Genomic DNA, 20,522 nt, shown 5'->3' with positions numbered 1-20,522 from the left:
TCACCTCTATGTCATAGGTCATTGGTCATTGTGCCACTCGTGGCCTTCTCCTGATGCTGCTGCCGCCACCTCCAGACTCCGTCAATGTGCCACTCGGTGGCCTTCTCATACTGCTGCCAACTCCAGACTGTGTCATTGTGCCACTTGGTGGCCTTCTCCTGATGCTCCCAACTCCAAACTCTGTCCTTGTGCAACTCGGTGACCTTCTCCTGATACTGCTGCTGCCGCCAACTCTAGAGTCTGTCATTGTGCCACTCGTTGGCCTTCTCATATTGCTGCCACCTCCAGACTGTTATTGTGCCACTCGGTGGCCATCTCCTGATGCTGCTGCTGCCACCTCCAGGATATGTCATTTTTCCACTCAGTGGCCTTCTCCTGATGCTGCCACCTCCAGACTTTGTCCTTGTGCCACTCTGTGGTCTCGTCATGCTGCTTCCACTTCACCTCTATGTCATAGGTCATTGGTCATTGTGCCAATCGGTGGCCTTCCCCTAATGCTGCTGCAGCCACCTCCAGTCTCTGTCAATGTGCCACTCAGTGGCCTCCTTATACTGCTGCCAACTCCAGACTGTGTCATTGTGCCACTCGGTGACCTTCTCCTGATGCTGCCAACTCCAAACTCTGTCATTGTTCCACTCGGTGGCCTTCTCCTGATGCTGCTGCCGCCACTTCCAGACTCCGTCAATGTGCCACTCAGTGGCCTCCTCATACTGCTGCCAACTCCAGACTGTGTCATTGTGCCACTCGGTGGCCTTCTCCTGATGCTCCCAACTCCAAACTCTGTCATTGTGCCACTTGGTGGCCTTCTCCTGATGCTGCTGCTGTTGCCGCCAACTCTAGAGTCTGTCATCATGCCACTCGGTGGCCATCTCATATTGCTCAACCTCTAGACTGTTATTGTGCCACTCGGTGGCTGCTGTCACCTCCAGACGGTCATTGTGACACTCGGTGGCCTTCTCCTGATGCTGCTGTTGCCACCTCCAGACTATTTTATTTTTCCACTCAGTGGCCTTCTCCTGATGCTGCCACCTCCATACTCTGTCATTGTTGCACTCGGGGGCCTTCTCCTGGTGCCGCCTCCTCCAGAATCTGTCATTGTGCCTCTCTGTGGCCTCCTTATACTGCTGCCACCTCAAGACTTTGTTATTGTGCCACTTGGTGTCCTCCTCATACTGCTGCCAACTCTAGACTCTGTCATTGTGCCACTTGGTGGCCTTCTCCTGATGCTGCCACCTTCAGACTCTGTCATTGTGCCACTCTGTGGTCTCGTCATGCTGCTTCCACCTCACCTCTATGTCATAGGTCATTGGTCATTGTGCCACTCGGTGGCCTTCTCCTGTTGCTGCTGCTGCCACCTCCAGGCTCTGTCATTGTGCCACTCAGTGGCCTTCTCCTGATGCTGCTGCCACCACCTCCAGGCTCTGTCATTGTGCCACTCTGTGACCTCCTCATACTGCTGCCAACTCTAGACTCTGTTATTGTGACACTCGGCGGCCATCTCCTGATGCTGCCACCTCCAGACTCTGTCATTGTGCCACTTGGTGGCCTCCTTGTACTGCTGCCACTTCAAGACTCTGTTATTGTGCCACTCGGTGGCCTCCTCATACTGTTGCCACCTCAAGACTCTGTTATTGTGCCACTCGGTGGCCTCCTCATACCGCTGCCAAATTCAGACTCGGTCATTGTGCCACTTTGTGGCCTTCTCCTGATGCTGCCGCCGCCTCCAGGCTCTGTAATTGTGCCACTCAGTGGCCTCCCCATACTGCTGCCAACTCCAGAATCTGTAATTGTGCCACTCGGTGGCCTTCTCCTTATGCTGCCACCTCCAGAATCTGTCATTGTGCCACTCGGTGGCCTCCTCCTGATACTGCCACCTCCAGACTGTGTCATTGTGCCACTCTGTGGTCTTGTCATGCTGCTTCCACCTCACCTTTATGTCATATATCCACTATTGGGACTTCTTATGCTGGTTCCACCCTCCCCACTTTATGACTGGGCCACTATTTTGGCATTCAGCCTGGCATCATTTATTTGACCCTTCTTCTGATTTGTCAAAATGAGACGCACAACGGCTCCTGTCTGTTTAGCAGCTGTAAGGCCTGTATGGTCCCATCAGAATTTGCTTATGTTTTAGATCCACTTCTGTTAATTTTGGCATTAGCAATACTGATGGATTATTGAGCAAATGCTGACTGAGTGAAGTTGTATGCTTCACAGACAGAATTAGTTTTTTGTGGGTAATTATTCTGATGAATCAGAGGAAGGGCAAATTAATCAGTGACGTCAACACAAACTTACTGCTGACACCCTCTCCACTCTGTCAAGGGGGCTCTACTTGAAAAAGCGTTTAATAGAACAGGTTCTGTAGACATCTATGTGGAATCAGCTGACGACGGTGTAAAAGGAGTATGCTTCTTCTTGGCTCTAATATCAACCTGTAAGGCTGAGTTCATACTTGAGTTATTTTGGTCAGTTTTGGCCCTGTGACTGCCCAAATAATTGACGTGTGCAATGATTCTAAAAGCGACACCTGTCATCTGCATGTCATATGGACTCACAGTATTATTTCACTACCAAAGCAGATTCCCTATGCGTGTTACTGCAAGGCGCAGTGTTCTACACCACTATAAAGGCTCTCTGCAGCCAGGAAATAGCAGTTTTTTTACGAAATTTGCTGTGAATTTATTCGGATCAAACCAAATTTTTCCCAAAATATTTGGCGAATAGAATTTTTGAAAAATTTGCTCATCGCTAATGTTAACACATGCATTTTTAGCCTCTTATAAGGGTTGTCTCATAAAGACCACCTCTATACATATGTCTCCATGTGGACATTAATAAAAAGATGTTCTATGCTTATTACCCTCACTCTATGAGCTACAACAGAAAACTGCTGAGTATTTGCAGATCCCATTCTTGAGAACGTATGCCTACCTTGCCATTATTCAGAAAATCTGTCCTTCTTAATTTTCCAGAATTGCAGGCATTTTTGGTCTTGAGGCAACACTAAATTCAGTTTTTTTTTTCCATCTCACAAGTCCCAAACTAATCTTTTTTTATTTTTGCAACAAAGTAGCAATATAGCCAGGATACAGTTGTAGTTTCTGTACATACCATTCAGGGGTACATATAGCGTAAACACTGCAAAATTCTGATTTTTTTTTTTCTTCAGTTATTCATCTGTAACCTACTATAAGTTAAAGCACATATTATGCCAGCTATAGAGCTATGAAATATGTGGGGGATTTATTATTGCAAATATGTTTTTAATATACATTTTATGTTATTAAAAATGTGGTTTTGATCATTCTTAGAATTTTTAAAATACTATTATAGCGGAAGTAGTCCGTCTGGCCATTTACTTCCTGGGGACACTGCAATCTGTATAGTGGATTATGGCCAGAAATCTTTTTCATCTGATGTGACTTCTATCCTAAACAGTGACCTCACAACTGCAGAGCTTTCACAAGTGATTAAAGGGAGTCTGTCACTTTTGCCAATATATCTAACAGAATTGCCCCACAGAAAATTGCAAATGCATTCCAAAAATACCTGTGTGTACTTTGTGTCTCTATTCCATGTCCAGGAAAAGCACTTTTATTCTGCTGAAAAATGGCTCGCAAGAGCCCAGCTGGAGGGGCTTTGCTGTAAAGCAAAACTCACTCGGCTAGGCACTTGGGAGCCTTATTTTAGCAGAATAAAAGTGTTTTTCCTGGACATGAATATAGACACAAAGTACACACAGGTATGTTTGGAATGAGTTTGCAATTTTCTGTAGCAAAATATTATTACATATTTTGGTAAGCATAATCTGACCGACTCCCTTTAAGGCATTAAAGATAGGAAAGAGCTCAGGCCCTGATGGATTTATACCCCAGTACTGCGTGAAACTTTACATATCCTTCTTTTAGGTAGTTTTAACTCAGTCTCTAAGGAATGTCCCTTCCCATCTCAGGCCCTTCAGGCTTAATTACTGTTATACCTAAGCCAGGAAAGAACCCCTCCTCATATGTGAATTATAGGCCCATCTTGCTACTCAATGTGGACCTAAAATTATATGCTAAACTAATAGCCCTTCTGAATACGGAGATTTAAGTGCAAAAAAAAAAACACAGCGCAATACAGTACCAGCAAAGTATGTGAAATTAGACAACCCTCATGTAAACTTTTTTTTTCCTATGCTATAATTGACCCACCGCGCAGATTTACAAATCTGCAGCACGTCAATTGTGTCCGATTTTTTTGTGCAGATTTCACCATTTTCAATGCAAAGGTGAGATCTGCAGAAATATTGCATCAAATCCACACCAAAAATGTGTTTTTTGTTTCAGATCTGTTGTGAAATGCACAGAAATCTGCACAAAAAAAGACAACATGACTGGAAATTTCTTCCATTCCTGGTCCCGCGGTCTCAGTTCAAAAAATCCCATGATTACATTGGCTTGGTAAGGATTCCTAAGGAAAGTCACAGAACCCTCCCCCTTCTTTCTTCCTCCTCCCCTCACCTGTTTAGTCTGTCAGTCTTCTTTACGGACCAGTTGTCTGACCTGGCTTACTTTCTTTCACTAACTTTGATATTAGAATTATGTTTTTACATTCTTTTCACTATTTTGGCACTATTGGAACCATTTTGAACCATAAATACGTACTATTATAACATTTTACTTTCTTTAACTGCAATACTCATTTTGAAAATACCAGAAAAAAGTGAAAACTATTATAAAGGGTGCTTTCCATGGCACCTATTTAGCTGACTGGTAGCTATGATTAACATAGCATTATTGTAAGAAAATGTATTGCCTAAATAACTCTAACACCAAGGCACTTGCGTGAAATCGGAGAAAGAAAGTAATAATATTAGAATAGAAGCAAGACATTAAAAATGTTTCGAATATTTGTAATATGCACTTTATATATTTCTTCTGGAGGGTCTGTGTCTCCTTGGAGTCCAAGCTTGAGCTGAAAACCTTGTTCAAACCATTGTGTAGATATTTTACATAAAAAGTAAATGAACATATTAAATCTCCTTCGCATTTGCAGAATTTCATTTCATAGAGCACATTTTACTGAATGTTATGTATTTTAGTTGTTGCTGTTTAATGTAATAATGTCATACTTTAGTGGATTGCATTAGGAGAATATAAATCATTTCATATAATTAATTTTAGTTGCTATGAAGTGGAAGAGAAAAGATAAATGTAAAAGTAAGTACTCACTTGAGGATCATTTGCTTTTATATTTATTAGAGGCTGGAGAGTGGCCTGTTTAAAAATAAACCCTTGTGAGAAAACAAGTATAGTAAAGTAAATGCATTATTTGTACAGCGCCAATAAGGAGTTAAAGACACACAAAAAACACTGCATCAGTTTTTAGGAAGTTCATTTTTTTAAGATTATTCATTTAAAGGGCTGCCTCATAAAAAAGATCCTCTTTTACATAGAATCTGACTTTCCCTGGCTGCTGAAGAGGAAATGTACAATTACATCAGGGTTACCAATTATCTTTAAAAAGGTAGTCTGTCTTCAACAAAAGGCATTTATCATGTAGATAAAGTTAATACAAGGCAATTACTAACGTATTGTGATTGTCCATACCATATTGCCTCCTTTGCTGGCTTAATTATTTTTTTCCATCACATTATGCACTGCTCATTTCCAGGGGTTATGACTAGGGATGAGCGAACTCGAACTGTATAGTTCGGGTTCGTACCGAATTTTGGGGTGTCCGTGACACGGACCCGAACCCGGACATTTTCGTAAAAGTCCGGGTTCGGGTTCGGTGTTCGTCGCTTTCTTGGCGCTTTTGTGACGCTTTCTTGCCGCTTTTTGAAAGGCTGCAAAGCAGCCAATCAACAAGCGTCATACTACTTGCCCCAAGAGGCCATCACAGCCATGCCTACTATTGGCATGGCTGTGATTGGCCAGAGCACCATGTGACCCAGCCTCTATTTAAGCTGGAGTCACATAGCGCCGCCCGTCACTCTGCTCTGATTAGCGTAGGGAGAGGTTGCGGCTGCGACAGTAGGGCGAGATTAGGCAGATTAACTCCTCCAAAGGACTTGATTATTGATCGATCTGCAGCTGTGGATCATTGAGCTGCTGATCCTCAATTGCTCACTGTTTTTAGGCTGCCCAGACCGTTTGTCAGTCACATTTTTCTGGGGTGATCGGCGGCCATTTTGTGTCTTGTGGTGCGCCAGCACAAGCTGCGACCAAGTGCATTTAACCCTCAATGGTGTGGTTGTTTTTTGGCTAAAGCCTACATCAGGGTGAAGCTGTCACACCAAGTGCATTTAACCAGCAATAGTCTGTTTATTTTTTGGCCATATACTACATCAGGGGCAAGCTGCGCCTGTCACCAAGTGCATTTAACCCTCAATGGTGCGTTTGTTTTTTGGCTAAAGCCTACATCAGGGTGAAGCTGTCACACCAAGTGCATTTAACCAGCAATAGTCTGTTTATTTTTTGGCCATATACTACATCAGGGGCAAGCTGCGCCTGTCACCAAGTGCATTTAACCCTCAATGGTGCGTTTGTTTTTTGGCTAAAGCCTACATCAGGGTGAAGCTGTCACACCAAGTGCATTTAACCAGCAATAGTCTGTTTATTTTTTGGCCATATACTACATCAGGGGCAAGCTGCGCCCGTCACCAAGTGCATTTAACTCTCAGTAGTGTGGTTGGTCAAGCTATCACACCAAGTGCATTTAACCAGCAATAGTCTGTTCATTTTTTGGCCATATACTAAATCAGGGGCAAGCTGCGCCCGTCACCAAGTGCATTTAACCCTCAGTAGTGTGGTTGGTCAAGCTGTGACACCAAGTGCATTTAACCAGCAATAGTCTGTTTATTTTTTGGCCATATACTACATCAGGGGCAAGCTGCGCCCGTCACCAAGTGCATTTAACCCTCAGTAGTGTGGTTGGTCAAGCTGTGACACCAAGTGCATTTAACCAGCAATAGTCTGTTCATTTTTTGGCCATATACTACATCAGGGGCAAGCTGCGCCCGTCACCAAGTGCATTTAACCAGCAATAGTGTGGTTATTTTTTGGCCATATCCCAGTCTAATTCTGTCACTAAATCCATACCGGTCACCCAGCGCCTAAATACTAGGCCTCAAATTTATATCCCGCTAAATCTCTCGTTACCGCTGTCCTGTTGTGGCTGGGAAAGTTATTTAGTGTCCGTCAAAGCACATTTTTTGTTCTGGGTTGAAATACAATTCCCAATTTAGCAATTTTAAAGATTTAGTGGTTTCTGCTATATCAGAGCTATTTGAAATCTATCCCTAAAAGGGTATATAATATTCAAGGTGCACATAGGGTCATTCAGAATAACTTCACACACACGCTACTGTGCATATCCCAGTCTAATTCTGTCACTAAATCCATACCGGTCACCCAGCGCCTAAATACTAGGCCTCAAATTTATATCCCGCTAAATCTCTCGTTACCGCTGTCCTGTTGTGGCTGGGAAAGTTATTTAGTGTCCGTCAAAGCACATTTTTTGTTCTGGGTTGAAATACAATTCCCAATTTAGCAATTTAAAAATTTAGTGGTTTCTGCTGTATCAGAGCTATTTGAAATCTATCCCTAAAAGGGTATATAATATTCAAGGTGCACATAGGGTCATTCAGAATAACTTCACACACACACGCTACTGTGCATATCCCAGTCTAATTCTGTCACTAAACCCATACCTGTCACCCAGCGCCTAAATACTAGGCCTCAAATTTATATCCCGCTAAATCTCTCGTTACCGCTGTCCTGTTGTGACTGGGAAAGTTATTTAGTGTCCGTCAAAGCACATTTTTTGTTCTGGGTTGAAATACAATTCCCAATTTAGCAATTTCATAATTTAGTGGTTTCTGCTATATCAGAGCTATTTGAAATCTATCCCTAAAAGGGTATATAATATTCAAGGTGCACATAGGGTCATTCAGAATAACTTCACACACACGCTACTGTGCATTTCCAAGTCTAATTCTGTCAGTAAATCCATACCGGTCACCCAGCGCCTAAATACTAGGCCTCAAATTTATATCCCGCTGAATTTGAATACAATACATTGGGCCAAATAATTTTTTTGTTGTTGTGGTGAACCATAACAATGAGGAAAACATCTAGTAAGGGACGCGGACGTGGACATGGTCGTGGTGGTGTTAGTGGACCCTCTGGTGCTGGGAGAGGACGTGGCCGTTCTGCCACATCCACACGTCCTAGTGTACCAACTACCTCAGGTCCCAGTAGCCGCCAGAATTTACAGCGATATATGGTGGGGCCCAATGCCGTTCTAAGGATGGTAAGGCCTGAGCAGGTACAGGCATTAGTCAATTGGGTGGCCGACAGTGGATCCAGCACGTTCACATTATCTCCCACCCAGTCTTCTGCAGAAAGCGCACAGATGGCGCCTGAAAACCAACCCCATCAGTCTGTCACATCACCCCCATGCATACCAGGGAAACTGTCTCAGCCTCAAGTTATGCAGCAGTCTCTTATGCTGTTTGAAGACTCCGCTGGCAGGGTTTCCCAAGGGCATCCACCTAGCCCTTCCCCAGCGGTGAAAGACATAGAATGCACTGACGCACAACCACTTATGTATCCTGATGATGAGGACATGGGAATACCACCTCAGCATGTCTCTGATGATGACGAAACACAGGTGCCAACTGCTGCGTCTTTCTGCAGTGTGCAGACTGAACAGGAGGTCAGGGATCAAGACTGGGTGGAAGACGATGCAGGGGACGATGAGGTCCTAGACCCCCACATGGAATGAAGGTCGTGCCACTGACTTTCACAGTTCGGAGGAAGAGGCAGTGGTGAGACCGAGCCAACAGCGTAGCAAAAGAGGGAGCAGTGGGCAAAAGCAGAACACCCGCCGCCAAGAGACTCCGCCTGCTACTGACCGCCGCCATCTGGGACCGAGCGCCCCAAAGGCAGCTTCAAGGAGTTCCCTGGCATGGCACTTCTTCAAACAATGTGCTGACGACAAGACCCGAGTGGTTTGCACGCTGTGCCATCAGAGCCTGAAGCGAGGCATTAACGTTCTGAACCTGAGCACAACCTGCATGACCAGGCACCTGCATGCAAAGCATGAACTGCAGTGGAGTAAACACCTTAAAACCAAGGAAGTCACTCAGGCTCCCCCTGCTACCTCTTCTGCTGCTGCCGCCTCGGCCTCTTCTGCTGCTGCCGCCTCGGCCTCTTCCTCCGCCTCTGGAGGAACGTTGGCACCTGCCGCCCAGCAAACCACCAACACCACCACCACCACCTCCGTCACCAAGCGTCTCAACCATGTCACACGGCAGCGTTCAGCTCTCCATCTCACAAACATTTGAGAGAAAGCGTAAATTCCCACCTAGCCACCCTCGATCTCTGGCCCTGAATGCCAGCATTTCTAAACTACTGGCCTATGAAATGCTGTCATTTAGGCTGGTGGACACAGACAGCTTCAAACAGCTCATGTCGCTTGCTGTCCCACAGTATGTTGTTCCCAGCCGCCACTACTTCTCCAAGAGAGCCGTGCCTTCCCTGCACAACCAAGTATCCGATAAAATCAAGTGTGCACTGCGCAACGCCATCTGTAGCAAGGTCCACCTAACCACAGATACGTGGACCAGTAAGCACGGCCAGGGACGCTATATCTCCCTAACTGCAAACTGGGTAAATGTAGTGGCAGCTGGGCCCCAGGCGGAGAGCTGTTTGGCGCACGTCCTTCCGCCGCCAAGTATCGCAGGGCAACATTCTTTGCCTCCTGTTGCCACCTCCTCCTTCTCGGCTTCCTCCTCCTCTTCTTCCACCTGCTCATCCAGTCAGCCACACACCTTCACCACCAACTTCAGCACAGCCCGGGGTAAACGTCAGCAGGCCATTCTGAAACTCATATGTTTGGGGGACAGGCCCCACACCGCACAGGAGTTGTGGCGGGGTATAGAACAACAGACCAACGAGTGGTTGCTGCCGGTGAGCCTCAAGCCCGGCCTGGTGGTGTGTGAGAATTTGGTGGTGCAGAAGTTCATACACAACTACCCCGACATGTCAGAGCTGCTGCATAAAGTGCGGGCCGTCTGTTCGCGCTTCCGGCGTTCACATCCTGCTGCTGCTCGCCTGTCTGCGCTACAGCGTAACTTCGGCCTTCCCGCTCACCGCCTCATATGCGACGTGCCCACCAGGTGGAACTCCACCTTGCACATGCTGGACAGACTGTGCGAGCAGCAGCAGGCCATAGTGGAGTTTCAGCTGCAGCACGCACGGGTCAGTCGCACTACAGAACAGCACCACTTCACCACCAATGACTGGGCCTCCATGCGAGACCTGTGTGCCCTGTTGCGCTGTTTCGAGTACTCCACCAACATGGCCAGTGGCGATGACGCCGTTATCAGCGTTACAATACCACTTCTATGTCTTCTTGAGAAAACACTTAGGGCGATGATGCAAGAGGAGGTGGCCCAGGAGGAGGAGGAGGAGGAAGAGGAGGAAGAGGGGTCATTTTTAGCACTTTCAGGCCAGTCTCTTCGAAGTGACTCAGAGGGAGGTTTTTGGCAACAGCAGAGGCCAGGTACAAATGTGGCCAGACAGGGCCCACTACTGGAGGACGAGGAGGACGAGGAGGAGGAGGTGGAGGAGGTGGAGGAGGATGAGGATGAAGCATGGTCACAGCGGGGTGGCACCCAACGCAGCTCGGGTCCATCACTGGTGCGTGGCTGGGGGGAAAGGCAGGACGATGACGATACGCCTCCCACAGAGGACAGCTTGTCCTTACCCCTGGGCAGCCTGGCACACATGAGCGACTACATGCTGCAGTGCCTGCGCAACGACAGCAGAGTTGCCCACATTTTAACCTGTGCGGAGTACTGGGTTGCCACCCTGCTGGATCCACGCTACAAAGACAATGTGCCCACCTTACTTCCTGCACTGGAGCGTGATAGGAAGATGCGTGAGTACAAGCGCACGTTGGTAGACGCGCTACTGAGAGCATTCCCAAATGTCACAGGGGAACAAGTGGAAGCCCAAGGCCAAGGCAGAGGAGGAGCAAGAGGTCGCCAAGGCAGCTGTGTCAATGCCAGCTCCTTTGAGGGCAGGGTTAGCATGGCAGAGATGTGGAAAACTTTTGTCAACACGCCACAGCTAACTGCACCACCACCTGATACGCAACGTGTTAGCAGGAGGCAACATTTCACTAACATGGTGGAACAGTACATGTGCACACCCCTCCACGTACTGACTGATGGTTCGGCCCCATTCAACTTCTGGGTCTCTAAATTGTCCACGTGGCCAGAGCTAGCCTTTTATGCCTTGGAGGTGCTGGCCTGCCCGGCGGCCAGCGTTTTGTCTTAACGTGTATTCAGCACGGCAGGGGGCGTCATTACAGACAAACGCAGCTGCCTGTCTACAGCCAATGTGGACAAGCTGACGTTCATAAAAATGAACCAGGCATGGATCCCACAGGATCTGTCCGTCCCTTGTCCAGATTAGACATTAACTACCTCCCCTTAACCATATATTATTGGACTCCAGGGCACTTCCTCATTCAATCCTATTTTTATTTTCATTTTACCATTATATTGCGAGGCTACCCAAAGTTGAATGAACCTCTCCTCTGTCTGGGTGCCGGGGCCTAAATATATGCCAATGGACTGTTCCAATGTTGGGTGACGTGAAGCCTGATTCTCTGCTATGACATGCAGACTGATTCTCTGCTGACATGAAGCCAGATTGTCTGTTACGGGACCTCTCTCCTCTGCCTGGGTGCTGGGCCTAAATTTATGACAATGGACTGTTGCAGTGGTGGGTGACGTGAAGCCTGATTCTCTGCTATGACATGCAGACTGATTCTCTGCTGACATGAAGCCAGATTGTCTGTTACGGGACCTCTCTCCTCTGCCTGGGTGCTGGGCCTAAATATCTGACAATGGACTGTTGCAGTGGTGGCTGACGTGAAGCCTCATTCTCTGCTATGACATGCAGACTAATTCTCTGCTGACATGAAGCCAGATTCTCTGTTACGGGACCTCTCTCCTCTGCCTGTGTGTGTGCTGGGCCTAAATATATGCCAATGGACTGTTCCAATGTTGGCTGACGTGAAGCCTGATTCTCTGCTATGACATGCAGACTGATTCTCTGCTGACATGAAGCCAGATTGTCTGTTACGGGACCTCTCTCCTCTGCCTGTGTGCTGGGCCTAAATATATGCCAATGGACTGTTGCAGTGGTGGCTGACGTGAAGCCTCATTCTCTGCTATGACATGCAGACTAATTCTCTGCTGACATGAAGCCAGATTGTCTGTTACGGGACCTCTCTCCTCTGCCTGTGTGCTGGGCCTAAATATATGCCAATGGACTGTTGCAGTGGTGGCTGACGTGAAGCCTCATTCTCTGCTATGACATGCAAACTAATTCTCTGCTGACATGAAGCCAGATTGTCTGTTACGGGACCTCTCTCCTCTGCCTGTGTGCTGGGCCTAAATATATGCCAATGGACTGTTGCAGTGGTGGCTGACGTGAAGCCTCATTCTCTGCTATGACATGCAGACTAATTCTCTGCTGACATGAAGCCAGATTGTCTGTTACGGGACCTCTCTCCTCTGCCTGTGTGCTGGGCCTAAATATATGCCAATGGACTGTTGCAGTGGTGGCTGACGTGAAGCCTCATTCTCTGCTATGACATGCAAACTAATTCTCTGCTGACATGAAGCCAGATTGTCTGTTACGGGACCTCTCTCCTCTGCCTGTGTGCTGGGCCTAAATATATGCCAATGGACTGTTGCAGTGGTGGCTGACGTGAAGCCTCATTCTCTGCTATGACATGCAGACTAATTCTCTGCTGACATGAAGCCAGATTGTCTGTTACGGGACCTCTCTCCTCTGCCTGTGTGCTGGGCCTAAATATATGCCAATGGACTGTTGCACTGGTGGCTGACGTGAAGCCTCATTCTCTGCTATGACATGCAGACTAATTCTCTGCTGACATGAAGCCAGATTGTCTGTTACGGGACCTCTCTCCTCTGCCTGTGTGCTGGGCCTAAATATATGCCAATGGACTGTTGCAGTGGTGGCTGACGTGAAGCCTCATTCTCTGCTATGACATGCAGACTAATTCTCTGCTGACATGAAGCCAGATTGTCTGTTACGGGACCTCTCTCCTCTGCCTGTGTGCTGGGCCTAAATATATGCCAATGGACTGTTGCAGTGGTGGCTGACGTGAAGCCTCATTATCTGCTATGACATGAAGACTGATTCTCTGCTGACATGAAGCCAGATTGTCTGTTACGGGACCTCTCTCCTCTGCCTGTGTGCTGGGCCTAAATATATGCCAATGGACTGTTGCAGTGGTGGCTGACGTGAAGCCTCATTCTCTGCTATGACATGCAGACTAATTCTCTGCTGACATGAAGCCAGATTGTCTGTTACGGGACCTCTCTCCTCTGCCTGTGTGCTGGGCCTAAATATATGCCAATGGACTGTTGCAGTGGTGGCTGACGTGAAGCCTCATTCTCTGCTATGACATGCAGACTAATTCTCTGCTGACATGAAGCCAGATTGTCTGTTACGGGACCTCTCTCCTCTGCCTGTGTGCTGGGCCTAAATATATGCCAATGGACTGTTGCAGTGGTGGCTGACGTGAAGCCTCATTCTCTGCTATGACATGCAGACTAATTCTCTGCTGACATGAAGCCAGATTGTCTGTTACGGGACCTCTCTCCTCTGCCTGTGTGCTGGGCCTAAATATATGCCAATGGACTGTTGCAGTGGTGGCTGACGTGAAGCCTCATTCTCTGCTATGACATGCAGACTAATTCTCTGCTGACATGAAGCCAGATTGTCTGTTACGGGACCTCTCTCCTCTGCCTGTGTGCTGGGCCTAAATATATGCCAATGGACTGTTGCAGTGGTGGCTGACGTGAAGCCTCATTCTCTGCTATGACATGCAGACTAATTCTCTGCTGACATGAAGCCAGATTGTCTGTTACGGGACCTCTCTCCTCTGCCTGTGTGCTGGGCCTAAATATATGCCAATGGACTGTTGCAGTGGTGGCTGACGTGAAGCCTCATTCTCTGCTATGACATGCAGACTAATTCTCTGCTGACATGAAGCCAGATTGTCTGTTACGGGACCTCTCTCCTCTGCCTGTGTGCTGGGCCTAAATATATGCCAATGGACTGTTGCAGTGGTGGCTGACGTGAAGCCTCATTATCTGCTATGACATGAAGACTGATTCTCTGCTGACATGAAGCCAGATTGTCTGTTACGGGACCTCTCTCCTCTGCCTGTGTGCTGGGCCTAAATATATGCCAATGGACTGTTGCAGTGGTGGCTGACGTGAAGCCTCATTCTCTGCTATGACATGCAGACTAATTCTCTGCTGACATGAAGCCAGATTCTCTGTTACGGGACCTCTCTCCTCTGCCTGGGTTCCGGGGCCTAAATATCTGAGAATGGACTGTTCCAGTGGTGGGTGACGGGAAGCCAGATTCTCTGCTATGGGACCTCTCTCCAATTGATTTTGGTTAATTTTTATTTATTTTATTTTTATTTTTATTCATTTCCCTATCCACATTTGTTTGCAGGGGACTTACCTACATGTTGCTGCCTTTTGCAGCCCTCTAGCCCTTTCCTGGGCTGTTTTACAGCCTTTTTAGTGCCGAAAAGTTCGGGTCCCCATTGACTTCAATGGGGTTCGGGTTCGGGACGAAGTTCGGATCGCGTTCGGATCCCGAACCCGAACATTTCAGGGAAGTTCGGCCGAACTTCTCGAACCCGAACATCCAGGTGTTCGCTCAACTCTAATTATAGCTACTGAAATAATCCAGAAGTCACTGATCAAAGTTTACATACCATTGAATGTTAGGATTGATAATATGCACTAACTGAGATGGCAGTGTAGGTGGTATATATCAATACATGGGCCTTATTTCTTTGCAATAAGTGTATAAATAGTAATTAAATCCTTTGTTCTTTAGAAACTATTATGCATTTCTTCAAGGCTGCACTGACTTCACTCACTGCCGATCCATGGAGAATGGAAGTGTCAAAAGATCTGTGAGCAAAAGTAGCTCAGCTTGATAAATTAATAAATGACAGAAAAAAATATCGATAGATATGAAAATGCCATGCACAAATTTGTTGACATTAAAACAAAAAAACATGAGCAACTTCTACTGATATACAAGCTTCTCCGAAACAAATACATCTGGTTGTCTCATGATACACAATAAGGAACTATGGGAACAAAAGGCAGAATGATAAAAAAAAATAAAAAATTATAAAAACCCATTTCAGCACCAACAGCATTAAACACTTACAAGGCCCTAAACAACTTGAGAAGCCACAACAAAATAATTTGGACTAATGAGACCAAAATTATTGTGTCTGAGCCCTACTGACAGGTAAGCCACCCACTAAAGCCTCATTCACATGTCAGTGTTCCACAGACGTGTGCTATAAGTGTTCTCCACGGACAGCACATGTCCCCGTTCATTTTAATGTGTGTATTCAGACATCAGTGTTTTAGCACGGCCTGTGCGTCAGTTTTTTGTTTTAGCATGAATGCGTGCTCTATTTTGTCCGTGTTCACGGATCCATCACACCCATTATAGTCTATGGGTCTGTAAAAACCACGGATGCAACACGGATGCCATCCCTGTTGCATCCGTGTTTATACGGATCATTAAGAAGAGATGCAAAAAACGGACACACGGACCCAAAACGGATCCTTCATGGACAGCTTCACGGATGCATCACTGACCACCTTCTCATGAATTTGATTTTCTTCACCAGCTGGAAACTTAAACCAGCTGGATACCTAAACTGACAGTTGCAGCCTGGCTACCTTGGTCATCAGTCTCCTGTTGAATCTACAATAGTCTTTGGTCAAAATGTGTCAGGACTTAATTTTTGGGAACAGTAGGGCAATTTGGGGCATTTCAACTATCAGGGAGAGGTCCTGGAAGACTGGATACCCTGTATTAATGACGATCGAGCACCTTTGTGCTCGGGTGCTCTGGCCAAACATATCGGGATGCTCGGGTGCTCACACCCGAGTATAATAGAAGTCAATGGGAGAACCCGAGCATTAAACCAGGCACCCCCTGCTCTGAAGAGGGGAGGGTGCCTGGTTCATATGAAAAGTTCATAAATTGATGGAAACACCACCAAAATGGTTCGCGAACAGCATCGGGAGGATGTCTGCATGCATCTTGGACTCCCATGTTGCTGCTGGGAGCGATGTTGTCCAAGTAGTATGCCACTTTTCAAGACTGACAATAATACATACAAAACCAAAGATAAAATCGATTGCAGAGTAAAAATTGGTAATCTTTCCTGTAAATTTACTTGTATAAAAAGTGCAAGTTCAGCCAAAAATATTGTTGATATTCGGAACTGGGGCAATGATTAAGATGGACGGCTGGTGGCATCCGTATTGTACAGCTAGAGGTGAAATTCTTGGACCGGCGCAAGACGAACCACAGCCAAAGCATCTGTTGCCACGAATGTTTTCATTAATCAACAATGAAAGTTGGAGGTTCAAAGACGATCCCACAGGCGATTCGGCAGCGTTATTCCCATTACTCGCCGAGCATTTTCTAGGAAAACAGACTCTTTGAGTTCCGGGGGAGTATGGTTGCAAAGCTGAAACTTAAACTAATTGACGGAAGGGCACCACCAGGAGTGGAGGCTGCGGCTTAAATTGACTACACACGGTAAACCTCACCCGGCATGGACACGGAATGGATTGACAGATTGATACCTCTTTCTCGATTCTGTGGGAGGTGGTGCATGGTCGTTGTGACCGGGTGGATCGAGACGATTTGTGTGGTTCATACCAATAACCAACGATACTCTTCCGTGCTAAGTAGTTACGTGACCCTCGCTGGTGAGGATTGTGTTGACCAAACTCTGCCACTTTGGCCTGCTGCCACTTTGTTGGCTCTAGATAACTTCTGGGTGATCGTACGACCCCGTGATGTTGATAATCCATTTGGATGTCTGCCTTATTAACTTTCGATGTTCTTTTATGTGCCTACCATGGTGACCACGGGTAACAGGGAATCAGGGTTCGCTTCCGGAGAGGGAGCCTGAGTAATGGCTACGACTACCTCTTCCAAGAAAGGCAAGCAATTTTTTGAGCAATTTTTCAACAAGGAACCTTCTGGTATTGCACCATTTTGCTCGTCCTCTACACCTGAGGAATGAGAGATGACATGTTCTTTTTGCAGCAGGGGTCTAGAAGGGTGAACACCCAGTAATATGTGTTGTCTTAAATGTGTATAACGCGCGGGGCGCGGGAAAGGCAGCCTAACATGAAGCCAGCCATGTGTACCAGAGTACCAAGAGGCAAGACTTCACTGTCATCATCAGGAGGATGACTATCCATCTCCTCATCATCTTCCTCCTCTTCTACCCACCCACGCTGAACAGATGGAATTACATTCCATGGGTACTACCGCCTGTAGCGAAGGCAACTGTCTCCTGCTCCTTCTCCTCTTCATCGTCCAATTCGCACTGAGAAGATGGATGGAGGGTGGTCTGGCTATCACCCTGTTCAATGTCTTCTTCCCCCTCTTCAACATGCAAAGCGTTGGCCTTAATTGTGAGCAGCAAGTGTTTAGGTAGACACAGAAGTGGGATGGATACACTGGTAATAGCGTTATCGCCGCTCACCATCTGTGTTGATTCCTCAAAGTTTCTTAAAACCTCACAGAGGTCAGACATCCATGCCCACTCCTTGCTTCTGATTAGCGGAATCTGACTGGAAATGCAACGACCATGTAGCAGCTGGTATTCCACGACTGCCCTCTGCTGCTCACAAAGCCTGGCCAACATGTGGAACGTGGAGCTCCAGCACGTCGCACAACAGCTGGTGAGCTGGCAATTTCAAGCGCTGCTGCAGCGTTGACAGACCGGCAGAAGCTGTCGATGACTTGCGGAAATGTGCACGCACGAGGCGCACCTTCACCAGTAGCTCAGGCAAATTGGGGTAGGTTTTGAGAAACTGCTGAACCACTAAGTTTAAGATGTGGGCTAGGTATGGGATGTGTCTTAGCTTGCCGAGCTCCAAAGCCGCCACTAAGTTACGGCCATTATCACACACAACCATGCCTGGTTGTAGGTTGAGTGGCGAGAGCCACAGCTCAGTCTGGTCTCTTATCCCCTGCAACAGCTCTGTGGCGGTGTGATGTTTGTTCCCTAAGCATATCAGCTTCAGCATGGTCTGTTGACGCTTCCCCACTGCTGTGCTACACTGATTACAGCTACCGGCTGATGGCTGACTGGTGCTGCATGCGGATAATTTGGAGGTGGAAGTGGAGTAGGAGGAGGAGGAGAAGTGGGGGTTAGAGACACTAACGTGGGTGCTGGTGAGAACCCTGATTGACGTAGGGCGCCCACAATCCTCGGCATGGGTAGCACCTGTGCCATCCTAGGGTACAACTCGCTCCCGGCCAGAATGCACTTGTCCATGTGTACGTGGTTAAGTAGACCTTCCCAGTAACTGCGTTTGTCAGGGCATGTGTGACGTTTCGGGACACATGTTGGTGTAAGGCGGGAATGGCACACCTTGAAAAATGCCATGTGGCGGATCATGCTGGTGGTGGTGAGGTTGCTAATGTTCACGCCCCAGCTCATTTTGGTGTGGCACAGGTTGCAAACTACTATTCTTTTGTCATCCGCGCTTTCTTCAAAAAAGCACCATACTGCTGAACACTTACCCCATGGCCAGGGAGATTTATGCAAGGGGGTGGTCCGTGGAACAGTTGCGGGCCTGTTTAGTGTGGCCCACCTTCTCCCTTTTGCCACCCCACTGCCTCTTCAAGCCTGTTGCGGTGATGCAGATCGCTCCCCCTCTGTACTGCTGTCCTCGCTCGGCTTTCCACCTTCCCAGGTTGGGTCAGTGACCTCATCGTCCACCAAGTCCTTTTCCCTTCATCACTCTGATCATCCTCCTGATTTGTTGACCCAACCACAACCTCAGTAATTGACAACTCTGTATCATCCTTTTCATCAACCTTAATACAGTAATTGTGGTTGACTCAATGGCAACTGTGTCTCTTCTTCATGAACCTCATTACACACTAATTGCCGTTCCCCACTGTCATTTTCTTGTGAGTGTGGATGCTGTAGAGATTGGGAATCAGAGCACAAGATCTCATGTCCCTCTTCAAGCGTGCTTGGCGAGAGGCCAAATCAAGTAATGGCTATGAAAAGAGAGTGTGGGATCACTTGTTTGGCCAGACTCTTCATGGTGGGAGGAAGGAGGATCAGGGTGAGGATTCTATTGACCATACTCTTGGCTACTGAGACTGGACTTGGTGGAAGACAGGGTGGTGCTTAATAGTGTTGATCCCGAATATTCGAATTGCAAATTTTTATTGCAAATATTTGCACTTTGAGAATTCACGAATATTTAGAATATAGTGCTATATTCGTAATTTTGATTATTCAAGATTTTTTTTTTAAACAGTACACATGATCCCTCCATGCTTCTAGCTTGTGGGCCAATGAGAAGGCTGCAATATCTTTGATTTTAGGAGTAGTGTTGATTGCGAATTTTCATAATGCAAATTTTTGTTCGTAATGAAAATTCTCGCAATCAAAAAAATAATGACTGGAGATGATGAATTCTCGAATATATGGCGAATATTTATCCAAATATTTGCGAAATATCGTAAATTCGAATATTGCCCCTGACGCTCATCACTGCTTAATCGACTGGAAGCATTATCTGCCGCAGTCCAACCGACCACCTGGTCGCACTGGTCTGAATTCAAGAGTTTTGTTTTGCAATGCCTTGTAAACTGGGACATGAAGCTAGGTATCATGGATGATTGTTTTTCTTGTGCTCTGGCAGCAGACACAGTTTCAATGCGCCCAGGGCCACAGTCTCTGCGTGGACCATCACAGTTCACAGCAAGCACAGTATATGGAAAAAGTATCGAAAAGTATGGAAAAGGAAAATAGATTTCACTTATATTTTTTCTGTCTCTGGCCCTGACACACAGAAGGTATTGCACAGATGTCACAAGTCAATGCAGACACCCTCTATAGAAAAAGTATGGAAAAGTATGGGAAAAAAAATTGATGGCTATATTATATTACTTTTTATACCAAACTTTGTGGCTACCTGCCTCTTTGTGCTGTAGATAGGGTTCCCAGCCCCGTAGTCATCAAAATCATAAATCGCAGCAGAAGGGTTTCTTTCATAGATTTTATTTGCAATAGAATGCGGCGTAAATGTGCAAACATTTTCGGCCGTGTCTGGCCTTCGTCAGGCACTACAAAAGTTGTAATAGGATATTTTCAGTAAAACATAGTATAAGTTAAATTACATCCTTGTATATCAATACATAGCCATGATTTATTTCTATATAACAAAAATCACCGTCCTCTAATTATCCAGTCATTTTCGTATATCTAATACAATGGTAGAATATCTATTTGTTTATTAAGGAATGGGAGATATTCCACAGTTCATAAACACACTTTATATCTGGTCAAGTTACAGGGTATCACATTCACTGATATCA

At 46.5% G+C, this 20,522-nt stretch overlaps 1 long non-coding RNA gene across 1 annotated transcript in view; it reads right to left on the bottom strand.

Moving 5' to 3' along the window:
• The window catches only part of LOC122936056, a 73,045-nt gene that overhangs the window by 37,327 nt on the left and 15,196 nt on the right, over window positions 1-20,522 (bottom strand). Inside the window, exon 2 of the long non-coding RNA XR_006388873.1 lies at window positions 5,217-5,261. This is a non-coding gene — a long non-coding RNA (uncharacterized LOC122936056). The remainder of the gene's footprint in view (window positions 1-5,216; window positions 5,262-20,522) is intronic.

This window comes from Bufo gargarizans, chromosome 4 (genome assembly GCF_014858855.1).
Source record: "Bufo gargarizans isolate SCDJY-AF-19 chromosome 4, ASM1485885v1, whole genome shotgun sequence".
NCBI lineage: Eukaryota > Metazoa > Chordata > Amphibia > Anura > Bufonidae > Bufo > Bufo gargarizans.
Note: the sequence above shows the minus strand (reverse complement) of the source record. Positions and strands in the feature narration are given on the sequence as shown.